The 14,569-nt window shown below is 37.6% G+C and overlaps 1 long non-coding RNA gene across 2 annotated transcripts; it reads right to left on the reverse strand.

Annotated features, from left to right (window-relative positions):
* Window positions 1-91: 91 nt before the first annotated feature.
* LOC143039959 (uncharacterized) lies at window positions 92-11,898 on the reverse strand. Of its 2 annotated transcripts, XR_012967681.1 has the most exons (3): window positions 11,745-11,898; window positions 11,268-11,463; window positions 92-3,451 (listed from the first exon to the last, which is right to left on the reverse strand). It is a non-coding gene; the product is annotated as an uncharacterized LOC143039959 (long non-coding RNA). The 2 variants fall into 2 exon arrangements; XR_012967680.1 differs by lacking the exon at window positions 11,745-11,898 and having other exon boundaries at window positions 11,268-11,691.
* Between the last annotated feature and the right edge of the window lie 2,671 nt (window positions 11,899-14,569).

Genomic DNA, 14,569 nt, shown 5'->3' on the forward strand with positions numbered 1-14,569 from the left:
CCTTCTATACGCCTTACATTGGGATACTAGTGGTCAAAAATGCAAGACTTGCAGTTAAACATACTGAGTATATAGGTAAAACAAACTCCAGTCTCCTTGTATGTCTTTTATTTTATCAAATGTATTGGTATGAGTGGAGAGAAAATTATCAAGGAGATCACGACTGATTATACTAAGAATATTACTACAGAAGCTTACAGGAGTGATGTGGCAGAGGTTGGGTGAGGTCTTCGTTCAGCAGTGGAATGGCTCGAGTGATGTTTGGATCTTGAGAGAACGAGAACTTTCCTCAGATTGGTTCACCATCCGGATGGAAGCACATTGAGGGTTTCTATGGTGTAGAGTAGAGACAGAGTACATCCATTCTGCACATATTGTTTTCCACGCGAACTTCACACTTGTGCCCGGTACAAGAAGCAAGCGGAATTTCAATTATACTAGAACCTTGACCACCATTTTCATCGTTATATGGAGCAGCGTGGACAAATGACAGAAGAACTCCCACCAGCAGTAACCCCATCAGGATGTTGTGAGTAGCCATTGTACTACTACTAAAGTGATTTAGACGACTGGCATCTGGCAAGGTATACTAGGTACAGGGAGCCGAGGGTAAAGGCGGCCGAGAACAGAATTGCCAATAGTCGTGAGACAAATAATAAAGATTGGGAAAACCATATTAGTGATGATTCATTTGTCTGACGTGGTAAAGAACGAAGTTAATAATCCCGTGTTGCTGATTGTTTGTATAGTTTTGGACTATTGCTGTGTCACATTCTTCTGTCATCTTCACGAATATATCAACATTGGAATATATCGTTTGACCGTAAATCAATATCTATGAAAGTATTTTTTTTTTTTTCCAGTTTGTGGATTTCCCGGCCATTTTACAGCCCTGATGCACAGGGGCTTTCCATGGGATGAGCAAAATACCATAATTGTAACCAGAGTAAAGGTACAAGTCATTAAAAGTGAAATGAACTGTGGTGAATTAAATTTGGAGTTGTATTTGATAGATTAATCAGTCATTGAATGCTTTAGTCACTGGTATGTAAGGAAACGTTTTCTTTAAACCCTTGACAGAAAACTTTATTACTAAATAGAAACTATTACATTACCATACAAGAAACCAAATGTTTGAATTAATGCGAGCACAAACCTGAGACTCAATAGAAAGAATATATCGTGTCTACAAATATGAAATCATTACATTTTTGTGGATTTCGACATGGGACATTTATTAACATTTCACGATTTAGAATACAGTGTTTTGATACTGTTGAACAGAACTTTTGGGGACACTGACACTCCCAGACAAGACATATGAAATGCATAAATAACTAAAGTTACGGTAGACTTGCTACTTGTTGCATAACATTATATTTCTACAAGTAATGATATACAATAGTACCGTTAATGGTTGTCATTTTTTTGTATTTTTTTTTTTTTTTGTAAAAGTTACGCATTTTGGAAAGTAATTACTAAATTGTGAGAGGCTCCTGGGTGAAGTCACGAGTTATTGTGTGATTCCCCATTGTCTTGGAGCACGTGTTGGACTCGTGATCGACAGCTATTTACCTCCTGGAGGGAAGCTCAGAGCTCGTATATGACCGATCTATGAGTAATACTGTGACCTTACACGCACACACACACACCCAACTCCTCGCCCACGAGAATTGGAGTAATAACCCGCAGCGCAGCGATACTGAAATTGTGTGTGTGTGTGTGTACATGTACATACTGTATACACACATGCCAGAGTAACCACCATAAGATATAAAATAACGAAGCAGATAGCTTTTGTATATTGACATATTCAGTGTTAGTACATAGAAGACAATACAATAGGAAAAATATCACAGAAATATATTAAACAGGGTGAAGAAAGCACCCAAAGAGATAGAAGAGGAACACATGGTTTTGCCTCGTCCTGGTAATCAATAAACAACTGGTATATCCGACAAGAAACAATGGTCTCAAACTGTCCGGAAATAGATTCAATTTGGAAGTGGGTAGAAACAACTTCGCCAACCGTGTAGTTAATGAATGGAATGAACTTCCTGCAGAGGCAGGGTAATGTAGTTCAGTTCGAAGCTTTAAGAATCATTTAGATAAACACCTAAGCAAGATGATGTAATGATTATCATTTACTTTAAATTATTTGTTTTTGTTTGTTATCATTTGTCTGTTTGATTCTCATTAATTATTAGTTACGTGTCAAGTTATTATTATTTACTATTTATCTGTTTGTTTATTATTTAACTATACCTATGCATTTAAGTATCTTATTTGTTATTTACATTATTATAGTTTTGATTTATTCATTTATTACTATTTTGATTTTTTTTTTTCGCATCCGACCTAGATATCTGATATGTACTAATAGGTCTCCTGTCGGTATGCTCCGCGTTTGTTGTCCCTTTGTAATCTTACAACGAAACAGCTTTGATGTTTCTTTTCATAGCTACCTACCTAGTTTGTACAGCCCTTAATAGAGGTTTACATTTATCCCCTTAATTGATTTGATCAAACTACATTAAATCAACTTTCCCGACAACTGGGTGGTTAAAATTGCTGGTGAATGAATACAGTGCTTGATTGGTTTCCCTAAGGTATTTGTTCGTGTTGATTCGTATTTTGAGTATTTTAGCAGTTTGACCAACAAAACTAATTACATGATTTACAAGATATTATGTACACACACCCCTTATCATTATGATAATCATAACTGACGGAATTATTTATGAGCAATTGCCTTGCAGTGTTCTTGTTCTTAAAAATACATTATTATTAAAACGACGTAGTAAATCTGGGATACCATGCAGGTTTTGTAGGAAGTTCTTTTGGTGCCGTTTAAGCTGTATCATGCAGATGTTTGGAATATCTCAGCTTATTACAAATACCCCATGAATATTTCATTTCATCATCAATGTACTCAGGCAAATGCGAAGAGCCCTGAGGAACATCGACGAAAAAATATATATATATATTTTCACGCAATCAGGACTTGAAAAAATATAGTGCATGTATAAACAAACATTGGTATATTTGCGATATACACCAAACTTCAGCCCACTCGGTGGTACATAGTGCAATCAAAGAAAAGCAAAAGCCATTCGTTCTCTATGAATTGAATAGAATTGACTAAATTGTTCAGCTTAGACAAATAAAATATATAAGTTGAACAATTTAGTTAATTCTATTTCTTTCTCGAAGGCACAAAGGTACCACTGGTTTGTAAGCAGACATAGTTAATTCTGCACGACTTTCCTTCATCAAGAAAGGTGCAAATTCCGTCACAAGACACTGGAGACGGAGTGATGATTGTGGGGTCCACTGTACTTCCTGATGGTCCGACAACTTGAGGAAGTGGGACGGAAAAAGCACTTGCTAGGGCAAATCCCATCACCAGTAAAGATAGTATGACACGACCCGACATGACGTCACACGTTAGCTGCAAAAAAAAAAAATAAATAAATAAAATCAAAATAGAATAGTGGGGAGTTTCGCCGTGTTTTTATTTATTAGATAAAAAAAGAAAAAAGTATATGATCAAATTATTTTGGTTTAAATTAATATATATATATTTTGTTAGGGTACAATTTGCATGCAAATGTCGGGTTTTTGAGTTGAAAGAAAATACTTCCTTTCTCTCTCTCTTAAAGGAGACTACCGAGAGCACACATTACTATTTCTTAAATGTGTTCCACGGGCAAGTGGGAAGTGTGTCCATGACACCATGACAGGAAAATAACAGCAACACCATTCTATGTCAAATCCCTGACTGTTACATACCTTTCATATCACTGGACCAAAAAACGAGCCCCAAAGGACAGACCACCGAATTCAGTGTTCGAACAATAACCTCCTAGATATAAGTCCCTCTCCCCGCCCCCCTGCAATTGTGACGCAGTTCATGAGCGACAATACGTCATGTCTTGTCACTATGACGTCACCACCGTGGCAGCCAATCGCAGGTGGAGAATGATGACAATATTTTTCAATTTTTGTGGTTATTTTCGGCTTTTCTGTGAGGATATATAGAGGGCGTTGTCCTTTTATTTTTTACTTCTTATTTTCATTATATACACTTTAATTGTAAACAGAATCGTTAATTTTCAGAATTAATAAGAAGAAATAGTTTAGTTTGACAATGTAAATGGATTTGAAGGAAACCTTGATGTTAATTTGCGACACGGACGGAAGCCATGCTCATTTGGCTCCCGTATTATTGCACACAGGCGCGCGCGCGTACACACACACACACACACACACACACACACAGCGCAGTTGGTAGAGCGCTGAACTGCTAGCATGGTGGTGCCCGTAGTACTTGGTTCGAATCCTGCCCAGGGCCGAAATTATTTCGGTACCGCTGCGCTTCGGGTCGTTACTCAGACTCTCGTGGGCGGGGAGTTGTGTGTGTGTGTGTGTGTGTGTGTGTGTGTAAGGTCATAGCATTACCCATAGATCTGACCTACGAGCTTTGAGCTCTCTTCCGGGAGGGAAATAGCTGTCGATCACGAGTCCAACACGTGATCCAAAGACCAAGGTGAACACACACACACACACACACACACACACTTTCGTCGGATGGACGGCGAAGATTGGAGTTCCGAAGAAAAATAAAATTTTACGTGGATCTCAACGTCAAGGAAGTACCTTATTGTATTTACAGGGAGGGGGAAAGCTCGTGGTGTAGTGGGAAGGTGAGAAAAAAGGAGAAGGGGAGGGATTACTGAGGGAAATGGAAGGAAATGAGGAAGGGGAGGACTTGGTCCAGGAGGCCAGGCGTCTTGTAAACAAGCGGAGAACTGAGGATTTTGGAGAAGGGATTAACAAAAATGTTAAGATTAGAAATATAGATAAGAGCAGTACAATGGAAGGTGAAGATAATAATTTCCAGGGATTTAATGAGGGGGGGGGGGGAATACCAACCTCCCCCGATTAGAAAGTCTTAGAGGAAAAACTTGAAAAAATGACCGAACATTGGGAGAGTAGGTTCAGTAACATAGCAAAGATTGCGCAGAGACTTGAAAAATTGGAAGAACTAGAGAAGGTGAACAAAAACTTAACTAAAGAAATAGAACAATTAAAAAGACAGTTAAAAGAAGTAAAAGAGGAGAATGAGGAATTAAAGAGGAATAATAATGGTAATAAAGAGGCCATAACATAAGAAGCACACGGTTGGAAAAAAAATCCAATAGAACAGTAAAGTTCCATTTACTGACATAATAAAACAGCAAATGGAAGAACAAACTGAAGACTCAGTTATTAAAGTGATGAGACAGAAGGAGAATATAATAAGAGACTTAGCAGATAAAAAGAAATGTATAATTATATTAGGAACGGAAGAGAAGTATAACCTAAATAGAATCACAAGAATCAAGGAGGAAAAAGAAAAAGTAAGCAGTTTACTAGAATTAGTTCAGGAAGATGAACCTGAAATCATGAAACAAATTGAAGAGATGTATAGAGTCGGAAAATATAGTACAGATAAGACCAGACCAATTAAGATTAAATTCAGGTCACAAACGACAGCAGAGAATATCTTAGCAAAAACAGGGAAACTAGCAGCAAGTAAACAATATACAACGGTATGGATAAAAAGAGAAATGAATAAAGAGGAAAGAGAGGAGGAAAAAATGAAAAGACAAGAAGCTAAGGAAAAAACGAAAACCGAACAGTCAGAAAAAGAGAAATTCTATTGGAGAGTAGTGAATATGAAACTAGGGAATTCGACATACTAGAGAAAAACAAAAGGGAAACACAACATACAATGGAAGTAGCAGAAAATTAAGAGTGTCTTACACAAATATAGATGGATTAATAACAGGACTGAATGAGCTGAATGATTATCTGCAGGAAAAAGAACCGGACATAATGGGAATTGTAGAAACGAAATTAAAAGGTCCACTACCACCCAACAGTGTAGGACATGATGCATATAATTATTGGATTAGAAACAGAGAGATAAAACAAGGGGGTGGAGTTATGTTCCTGACTAAGAATATAAACGTGAGGTGTGTCACATATGGAAAGAATACAGTAGAGATGATTATGGTCGAAGTGGAAGACAGAGATAAGAAGAGCAGAAAGTTTGTGATAAATCATATGCCTCCAAAAACTCGTGGGAAGAGAGTGAACATAAAAGTATGTTGGAACACACAAAGATAACATTAAATAAGATAATGGAAGATGGAGGAAGAATAGTTATGATGGGCGACTTTAATTGCAAAGAAGTCTGCTGGGAAGAGATGACAGTAAAGGGTGGAGACAGCTCATGTGGAAATGTTCTACTCGAAATGATTATTGATCATACAATGACACAATGGATACAAGAGAACACTAGGTATAGAAATGAAGAACCATCGAGACTAGACCTAATAATCACATCTGAACCTAAAATAGTGGAAAAGATTGAATACAAAGTACCAATAAGTAAAAGTGACCACATATTGATTGAACTGGAACTAAATGAGGAAAAATACATGAAAAGAAATGAACAATATAGAAAAGGAAGAATGATGTATGAAAAAACAAATTTTGATAAAATAAGAGAATTCTTTCAAAAAGAAAACTGGGAAGAAATATACAAAGAAGAAACAATAGTGGAAGAGAAATGGAATATTTTGAAAAAAAAAAGGAGTGGAAAAGTATGTCCCAAGACAAAAACAAGAAAAAGAATATGTAAAGTGCTGGTACAACAAAAGTTGTAGGGAGCTAAAAGACAAAAGAGATAAAGCTTGAAAAAAAATGGAAGAAAGACAAAAGATCTAAAACTGGAAAATATATACTAGTTATAGAAGTGAATGTGTACAAGTGTGCAGAGAAGAAAAGAGAAAATACGAAAAAAATGTCATAGAAAATGTAAAGATCAACCAAAACTATCTTATAGATTTGTAAACAACAAACTGAAAAATAAACAAGAATTAGAGAAACTACGACAAGGAGGAGTTGAATACACAGAGGAACTAGATATGGCAGAAATTATGAACAAGCATTTTAAATCGGTGTTTACGAGGGAGAACATACAACTTAGATATGTCGAGTGGGAGGAGGAAGTCCCCCCTATGAAAGAGATAGAAGTAACAAGGAAAGAAATAAGGAATCACTTGAGTAATCTCGATGTCAGAAAATCGCATGGACCAGATGAAATAGCAAACTGGATTTTGAGAGACTGCAGGAATGAACTAACAGACAAAATACATAGTCAAATAAACAGTTCATTGAAAGAAGGAAAGGTTCCAGAAGATTGGAAAAGAGCAAATATAGTACCAATATATAAAGGGGGAAACAAGGAAGACCCTATTAACTATAGACCGGTCTCCCTTACAAGTACGATAGCTAAAATTTGTGAAAGAATTATCAAAAGTAGATGGGTAAGGGATTTGGAAAAAATATATATTAAATCTAAGACAATTTGGATTTAGACAAGGACGATCATGCGTCACAAACCTAATGTGTTTCTATTGCTTAAGAAATTAGAAGCTGCAGGAGGAATACAGGGCAAACTGCTGAAGTGGATGGAAGACTTCTTGCATGAAAGAAAAATGAGAGTGGTGATAAGAGACAAACATTCTAATTGGGATGAAGTGATTACTGGAGTTCCACAAGGAACAGTTTTGGCCCCAGTAATGTTTGCTATATACATATTAATGATATGGATAAAGGAATTGAAAGTTATATGAACTTCTTTGCGGATGATGCAAACTTGTTGAAAAAAGTGAACTCTGAAGAAGATTGTGAGTCGCTGCAGAGTGATCTCAATAAAGTATGAGAATGGAGTAGGAAGTGGGAGATGGAATTCAATATTAAGAAGTGTAGTATAATGGAATTTGGAAGAACAAAAAAAAAATATATATATATATATATACTGGGATCATATAAATTGGGAGAGGAAGAAATTAAAAAAGTAGAGAATGAGAAGGACCTGGGAGTCATTATTATGAATAATATGTCACCTGAGAAACATATAAACAAGATATTTGGAGAAACTTATAATTTGATAAGAACAATCAAAGTGGCTTTTACATACCTGAAGAAATGGTGAAGAAAATACTAGTCACTTTGATGAGACCAAGATTGGAGTATGTAGCGACGACGTGGTCACCAAGTACAAAAAACGGTATAACAAAATTTGAAATAATACAAAGAGCAATTTCGAAATGGCACCAACACTCTCAGAACTATCATATGAAGAGAGACTAGCAAAACTTGAGCTACAGACATTAGAACAAAGAAGAGAGAGAAACGACTTGATATAGAATTATGAAAGGCATAGAAACTACTGGTAGAGAGGATTAGTAGAGATACAAGAGGACACGGAAAGAAAATCATGGCAGTTATAGAAGAGACCTGAAAAAAGAACAGCTTTCTCCACAGGGTAACAGACGTTTGGAACAAGTTAGATGAAAATGTGGTGTGTGCAAAAACGATACACGAATTTAAAAATAGTCTTGATAAAACGAGATATGAAGACGGGACACCACGAGCACAGCTCCCCTTCCCGTAAAATACAACTAGGTAAACACACACACACACACACACACACACACACACACACACACACACACACACACACACACATATATATATATATATATATATATATATATATATATATATACATATGTATATATACATATACATATACATACATATATATATATATATATATATATATATATATATACGTGTGTGTGTGTGTGTGTGTGTATGTATTCACTTGGTATTTGGATCACGTGTTGGACTCGTGATCGACAGCTATTTCCCTCCTGGAAGAGAGCTCAGAGCTCGTAGGTCCGATCTATGGGTAATGCTTTGACCTTGCACACACACACACACACCCAACTCCCCGCCCACGAGAGTTGGAGTAACACCCCTCAGCGCTGCGATACTGATATTATTTCAGCCCCGGGCGAGAGTCGAACCCGGACCTCCGTAGTGGCAGGCCAGAGCTCTAACCACAGCGCCTTGTGTGTGTGTGTGTATTTATGTATGTATGTATATGTATATAAAACGAAGGGGCTGGGCAAGGCTTGGCATATGTATTATTATCATCATTAATATTAATGTCATTATTATTATTAAAACTACCATTACTAGGATTATTATGATTATTATTATTACTATCGTTATCACTGTTATTATCGTAATTTTCTAAGAGAGGCGAGAATCAATGAGCAGACAGAAATCAAGTCTTCAACGACTGAGAGGAGGATTGCCATGCACCGTCGTCGTCTAGAAAGTGCATGATGGCCGATTATGAAGGAATATGTTTGACTATCACTTGTATCTTGGGTACGGACGGGACCATCACCACGCACACTCATAAGGTGTGGTTTTATTTTTTATACAGAAATTGGGCATGAAAATGGAGAGAGCTCCACTGAACCCTAGGAGGAAGAACTTGGCTTGGCTTTACTGGCATTTGCACCTCTACGTTGAAAGATACAGCGCACATATGTTTGTTGTTAGCAAATGTTGTTTGTTCCCATCATAACAGAAAAATACCCGAGGCCAGGGGGTGGGCAATCGTTGACACGCGTGCAAAATCCCGCACACTAACGACTTTTTCCCGGCTAAATGTAATTATAATTAATAATAATAATAATAATAATAATAATAATAATAATAATAATAATAATAATAATAATAATATTAATAATAATAATAATAATAATAATAATAATAATAATAATAATAATAATAATAATAATAATAATAATAATAATAATAATAATAATAATGATAATTAATATTATTATTAATAATAATAATAATAATAATAATAATAATAATAATAATAGTGATGATAGTGATGGTGGTGGTGATGATGATGATGATGATGATGATGATGATGATGATGATGATGATGATGATGATGATGATGATGATCATGATGATGATGATGATGATGATGATGATGATGATGGTGGTGGTGGTGGTGGTGGTGGTGGTGATGATGATGGTGACGACGACGACGACGACGACGACGTTAATTATAATAATAATGACAAATAACTAAATAAACAAATCCCCAACTTCTTTTACTGGTAACCGCAAGCTGCGCAGGGCGGCGGATTGGGGCCCTCGTGGGAGGGAGGGGGCCCATACTCGTATGTCGGCTTATAATTTGGAAATTTTGAAGAACAAAAGGGGCCCCAACTGCCTCCTTTTAAACAACAGTTGTCCCAGTTTTGCTCTTTTGAAAAATAATGGTCCCTTGTAAGAAAACACACACATACACACACACACACATACATTTACATAATACATATATATATATATATATATATATATATATATACATATAAAATGGTTAGGTTACGTTAAGTAGACCTTTTGAACAATAGAGGTCCCAGTTTTGTTCTTTTGAAGAGTAGGGACCCAAATCAAACGAGGCCCATATTCTTCAAGAGCTATATTTCCACTCAATTGTCACGCGAGATAATTTCATGTCAGAGATTTGGCTGATTTTGTGACCCACAGTCCCACACTTAAAAAGTCGACGTGCTGCTATGTATTACCTGGAGGGCCACTTTAGAGTTGGTTAACATCGGCAGTTGGAAAATGTTGTGAACCTAATTACGTAGGTTCACTTTACTTTTTTGTTACTAAGGCCTAATTTGTAAGCTTGTGTAATATTATTTATTTGTTCTACCCATTTATTCAGTTCATGTATCAATCATGATTTCATCGGTATCTGGTCGTTTCGCTACATGGCCAGTTCGCTACCAACCATTTCGCTACATTACTTAGTCGTTTCGTTACATTTCTTCGGTCGTTTCGCTACATTCTTCGGTCGTTTCGCTACATTGTTTTTTTTTCGCATTTGAGATACGAATATGATAAAAAATACAAGAGCGCAGGTTTATAAAGTCATTTTCGTTTCACTACATGGCCAGTTCGCTACCAACCATTTCGATACATTGGGCCTGTAACCATTTCATCCGGCATGATTATGTGATGTGCGACTTGACTAACAGTCAGCCGGTTTCTCATCCCGTGAGTTCTCAACAAGGCTAATTTATTGTCACGTTCTTTGTACAACGCAGACCTTGTGAATGAAAACAAATTCCAGAATCACGCATGCAATCTAAGTTGTCCAATAGCTCCTAAGCTGTTGTAACTCAACCTAACGCAACCATTCCAAAGAAAAAAATGTTTTTGAAATGCGAAAACGAAAGATGTGAAAAAAGTTTTTGTACTGGAAATGATAACCAAATATCTTGTCAGTCAGTGAGAACAAAGGGGTAGGTACTTACGTAATTGTAATATACAGGCTATGAGCTGCACTGCTATGTTCCCGCTCAGTTTGAGAATCACGTAGAACTGGCACGAATCCGGAAGCACGGGCCCATTCGGGAAACAATGTAGTAGGTGGAGAGGGACGGGAGGAGGTTGACTGTATCCTGGATTATCCACAGCCGGAAGGCCACGGAAATAAATTATACAGCTTGGCTATATAAAGAGAAAACGCCACTTGTCAAGAAAGGAAAAAGTTTGTAGGGAAATATACGCAGTGTAGTTCTCAGGTGTGGGAGTGGAACAAGGAACTGGCTTCAGATCTCGTGGCCTAAGGGGATTTAGCCTTCTGAAGAGTTGAGGAGTTAGTCATGGCAGATATTGGTACCCCTGATTGTTGCTTTGTTTGTTACAGTCAATGACAAACATGAGATATTAAGTAAGGAGAATTAATTTCATAAAAGAAATAGAACGAGCCAATAAGAATTTATACATACCAGTGGAATGTCACCTACCAACGAAGAATCGTGGCCACTTACAAATACACTCGTGCAGTAAATTGGAAAGGGAAGGGAAATTTTTCCTGGTTTTAAACTCTCAATGACGTGGTTTGGTGTGGGGTTTTCCACAGCTAAATGACATCACCTGAGGAAAAGATGGAAAAGGTACAGAGTACGTTGGAGCAGGTGTGGGAGAACTGTGCGGAAATGTAAAATCAAGGTCTTGGGAAAAACCCACAAAGACGATCCGACTCAGCCCGTGCACTCTCTCTCTTTCTCTCTATGTGTATTTCAGTCCGTTGCTCCACGTTCTCTATTACTGAGCCGGCCCCTAGGGAACCGGCCACAACCACTAGCTCAGCACATTAATCACTCAGAGAGAATGTGATACTATTTGGAAAGAATGAATGTTGGGCTTTTTAGAATAAGGTACTGTATATTCTGCGAGATAGTTACATCTGGAGCAAATGCCGTGCATTGCTAAGTTGGTTCTGTTTCGGTACCTTGTATTATAAGGTGCTGACATGGACATAGGTATGCTAGTGCAATTCTATCTTTTCTTGAGGGTTACTCCTTCGCTAGGTTGATTCCTGAGGAGTTTGGTAATCGTGCGGAATGCTTCTTTTGTTAGCAGTGGTTACCAAACCATCTTACCTGACGATCCCTTTTTGCTTCCAGTAAACCCGCACGCCCCCACTCCCTCTTTTGATCATGTGAAATGATTCTTGCATTTATTTCTCAGCATTGTTCAGGAAAACAGATTTCTGTTTGTATTAAATTTTAGTAATGAAAACCACTCAAACAAATAATAGTACATCCCAGACATTTTTCTAAGTAACTAAAAACAAAACATTTTATTCAAAGGGAGCGAAAAAAAAAAAGTTTGAACATTAGCAAATTGGCAAAATTGACGAATTTTAAGAATAGATAATTTGAAAACATGGCATATAATATTTGGAAAGACTCATGAGACTAAGGCACAACTATGAACTAATTTAGTGAGATGGATGTTGCTGCTTCTTCCCCACAAGATTAGAAATTCTAGGATTGAAGTATTGGGAGTTTGTGACGAGTCCCTCAGTGGCGTCAGTGTGGTTGGTATCGGTGACGTGTCCAAAACGTGTAAGGAGAACTAGCTCAATAGAAAACGGGTTGGAGTGACTGCTATAATTATACTTTGCATGTATGTGATTCACCTTGGCCTTGGGGTCACGTGTTGGACTCGTGATCGACAGCTATTTCCCTCCCGGAAGAGAGCTCGTGTGACCGATCTATGGGTAATGTCAGGTATTTGGTCTTTGAATGATTTCATTATTCTAATTAAACAAATATTTTTGAGCAGATGACTTCACGCCCCCCTTGTGTCCTCCACATGCCTATCTAGGGGGGTGCGCCCCCTAGTTTGGGAACCACTGGTTAAGAGGGGGTTCATACGGTCTAACGCTGTTCGACAGACACGTGTTTAAAGTGATGTTTGAACGTGTGAATGGGGTAATTGGTTGTCGAACACGTTGTTCGACAACCAAATACCCCATAGAGTGTGCACAGTGTTTTTGTAGGGATACGCTGAGATGGTTCTGGTGGAGCAAATACTACTGGGGTTGCTCTTAAGTTGTATGTATGTGCTACATATGTGTTATATAACATGATATTTTCAAGTACTTCTGTGTAAATCTATGTGCCTTCCATTCTCAGGTGCTATTTATGGAAAAGATTCTGACTTAAGGGCTAAATTCTGTTTGTTTTATTCAAGGGCAGTAATTTACTCTTCTCGTTGCTTTATATTATGTTGTTTGTGTGTTGTTTCTGTTTTCTTAAAAATTTTTGTTGTTCCCTTGACTGGCCAAGCAGCCCCGTCTCCCTGAGAAACGCCACGGCTAGAACGTGGTTTTCTCACTAATTGTTTATAGAATGATTATGTACAATGTAGTCTTCCATAATGTGTTGCATGGTATGGGGTAAAATGTCGCATCCTGGACAGTTATCTGAGATATCTCTTCTGGTAGATTAAAAGTGTTGGATGGTAACAGCACCGTAGTCTGGTCAGATGGACTTTGTCTTCTCGGGGGGGGGGGGATGGATATCAGGGGGTATGGCATGCAGTAATGTATTGTCTTTCAATTTGTAGATGGAGCAATGAGTGATATGATTATGTATATCTCTCTGGATGCTGGTGTCTGGTGGTTGTGGAGGAAGAGAAGAGAGTATTTGTGTGTGATATAGGTATTTGGGTGTTGTTTTGATGTTTCTTGGCATGTGTGGGTGTTCTGCTATGTAGTGTAGTGGGTGTGCTGTGTTTGTGGAGGCTGCGGCAAGTGTTTGTGTGCCTCTCATGTCAAGGTGATCCTTGACTTTGAGGATTTTTGTTTCATGTTGTTAAGGGTCTGTAGGCGTTGTATTTCTGCAGACAATAATTGTCTTTAGGACTTTGTTTTGTATGGTCTGTAGGGTGTTGTGGTGTGTCTTAGTGAGATTAGGGACCATGCGGGGCTCACATAATTCATCACTGAGTATATGCTTTGCATGTATACTGTAGTAATAATTTGTTTTGTCCAAATATCGTTCCTGCAATTGATTTAAGCGCGTCAAGTCTAGGTGTACATTGAGTCCTTGTGTTTGCGATGTGTTCTTTGAATGACATGAATGAATCTTATGCTATACCATGAACAAGGCCGTTTCTAGGCACAGGCGACACAGGCGCCATTTGCTGGAGGGGACGCCAAATTGCCATCCAAAATTAATATATAGATAAATAAGAGACAAGTATTTTTTTTACGTGAATAATTCAAATAGATAAAGTATGTTGTTTTTGTTGTGAAACT

Source organism: Oratosquilla oratoria, chromosome 27 (assembly GCF_046742065.1).
Source record: "Oratosquilla oratoria isolate Oo_2021 chromosome 27, ASM4674206v1, whole genome shotgun sequence".
Classification (NCBI taxonomy): domain Eukaryota; kingdom Metazoa; phylum Arthropoda; class Malacostraca; order Stomatopoda; family Squillidae; genus Oratosquilla; species Oratosquilla oratoria.